We start from the raw sequence: 2,981 nt of genomic DNA, 5'->3' as shown, positions 1-2,981 counted from the left end.
CCGGGCGCCCGCGCCGCCCTCCGCAACGGAAGACGAGCGGCCGAGGCCACTTCCGGTCCGTGCAGCAAAGCGCTCCGGTGCTGGGGCCGCCGCTCCGGACGAGGGTTCCGCCGCCGGAGTGGTCCTGCGCGGAGTCGGAGGCGGGAGGGTGCGGCCGGGCCGACCCGGTGGGAAAGGAACGGGGTTCAAAGCTCGGGACAGGCGTCCTGCCCAGGCCAAAGCCTGCAAGTCACTGCCCACCGGCGGTGCCGCGGGACAACCCCCTGGGCTAAACAGCACAGCGTAGTCCAGATTGGTTAATCCTCGGAACAGTCCGGTTTTGTTACTATTTTAAAAGTGGTTTATGCCTTAAGACGCCTGCACGCCCTGGAGAGAGTGAGACAGACACAGTGAGGGAAAGTGAGAAATCACCACCCTCGCCCCCATCCCCGGGATGGCCACACCGCAGTTCCTTCTGCCCTTGGGATTTGGGGCTCGCCCGCATATGCCCCCGTTGTGCGTTTTAAGCTACTGGATGCGGGACTCGAACCACATTCGGCCATGTGGGAGTCTAGCGACCTAACTGCTACACCACCTGCTGGTCCCAGGGCGGTTACTATTTTTATGAGATCAGTGAGGAAGCTCGGAATTTAGGTGCTGGTCCAGAACACCAGGCAGAGGAGCAGACTGGGGGCACTGGAGGGGCACGTGTCCGACGACTTGTGGCCAGTGCGGAATGAGCCCTCCGGGCAGGGCAGAAACGGTGCTGCTGTGTGTGGGTCTCTCTGCTCTCCCTGAGGGGGAGACCCAGTGGGTGTACCCTGCAGACCCTGAAGCAGCTCTGTAGAGGCATAGAGGGGAGCCGACTTGGCCTCGCCTGAGTCGCTCAGAAAGTGACTGATCAGCCTCAAGTACTCTTTCAGAGAAGCCTCCATTGCTCCACCCTGTCGAGCTTTTAGGCACTCACACACACATGCCTGGAATGCCTTTCAGGCCCAGTTGGGATGTGAGCTGCAGCTGGCAGTGTGCGTTCCAGCCTCCTATGCACAGTATTTAACCACTGTGCTCGGGCCTGGCTGAATGACTACAGCTTTTTTGAGTAAGTTTTAGAGTGATTTGTGATGCAGCAAGAGATAGCTAACATACCTCTGTACTCACCCCACCCCAGAAAACCGGGCTTAGGTCCCAGACGCAGCCTAATCACTGGGTGTATGCTGTGGAAATTCAAGATACTACTCCAAAAGTCTTTGCCCATTTGTCAGATGGGTGTTTGCGGACATTTAGAAGTAAGAACTTAAAGTTTGGCTGTCTCCTTTCTTTTTATTAGCGCTCTGGCTAGCTTAGGTTAGAAGTTCCAGGCAATTCCTAGCTACTAGGACTTCAGTAGGCTTAAAAATCTTTGCTTTGCTTGCCCTTCTGTTCCCCCGTTGCTGCTGTAGTTACCATGGACACTTCTTAATAACACTTGGGACCGTAGAGAAAAAGCTGCATTTTTTTAAAAGAGAGATCTTTTGCTAACGCACAAAAATGTGCTGGCTGGAGAGACAGAGAGATACAGAGAGACATAAGGAAGAAATCACCCCCTCGGGGGCATGGCCACACCACACTCCCTTCTCCTCCGTTCTCCTTTTGGAACTTTGGGCACGCACATACATGTGACAGGCAGAAGTTTTAAGCCACCAGGTCTGGCACTCAAACTGCAGTCGACCACGTGGGAGTCCAGAGACATAACCATTATACCATCTGCTGGTCCTGTCTTTTTATCCTAGCCATCTGTCTGCGTTTACAGTCACTTAAGAATGGCTCTTGGTTGAACAAACACGTCTTGAGGTATGCTACATGCAAGAAGCTGGGAATGAAGACTTCCTGCCAGCGCCAACAGCTGGTGAATGTAGTGTCTGTAGTGTACGCATTACTATGGAAGCCCCCTAGCCACGGTCACCAGGACACCTGAACTCATGCAGAGTTAAGTTTAGTAACTTTGGTGCTGCAGAAGAGAGCATGCATCTATAGATGTCCCTAGCTACCAGTGAGTTAGAAAGAGCTTGCTATAGTGTTTGGACTGATACTGGCTGATTTTAAGGTGGTCTCAGGGAGACAGGAGTTTGTTTTGGAATGCTATCAAGAAGCGAAGACAATTCAGCAATTGGGCATCTCAGAATCTTTGTTCTGGAGACAAGAAACCAAAGGGGTTGGGGATGATGGCGGTAAGAAAGCAACACTCAGAAGGGAGTGTTAGTCATGTAGCCATGGTGTGGCCGATGGCATAGTCCAGGAGAAATATTCTGTTGATATTCTGTTATTAACACTGTGGTCTGATTACTAGCAGGATTTATTTTTATTTTCTCAGTATATTTTCTCATTTTATTTTTATAATACTATAATTATCTCAGTTTTATAGTTGAGAAAGTAGGCTCGAAGAGATTACAGATCAGTAAGATGACCTAGCGGGTAAGTGGTAGAGCCGACTTAGTAGTAAGTCTGAGCGTGTGATTAGGGCTTGTGCTCTCAGGTATTGTTCTTCGGCCTCTGTGACAAATATGCTACTGGGCTTCCTTGGAATTCCTCTAAGGTTAGAGAAGAAAATTGGTGAGTGAACACACCTCACGACGGTCTGTGAGGATACAGCCTACGCTTTACCCCTCCTGCCAAATTTCTTCTGGTCCAGAATGACATCAGGAGTCAGCGAAACCACCCAATCGCTACCACTGCTGAAATGAACCGAGGAGAACATGATCCGTCCAGTTCCAAAGATACGGCTCCTGATTTCCGGCCAGGACCAGGAAGTGCCATCAGACCAGTTACTGACTTCAATGGCGAGACCCTGTGAAAAAGCTTCAGATGACGTCTGTCTGGTTGCAGAAATGGAAAACAAGATTTTTTCCGTTTTCTCTTGTTCCTCGGGGCAACTCCCACATAAATATCTAGTATCTCTCCACTTGGGGAGATAAAGGCCAGGCCTGAAAGACTGATGCCCGAGAGGACGTGGGGGGGGGGGGGGG

Source organism: Tupaia chinensis, unplaced genomic scaffold (genome assembly GCF_000334495.1).
Source record: "Tupaia chinensis unplaced genomic scaffold, TupChi_1.0 Scaffold000601_1, whole genome shotgun sequence".
NCBI classification, from domain to species: Eukaryota; Metazoa; Chordata; class Mammalia; order Scandentia; family Tupaiidae; genus Tupaia; species Tupaia belangeri.
The sequence above is the reverse complement of the archived record's forward strand: the minus strand, read 5'-3'. Positions refer to the sequence as shown.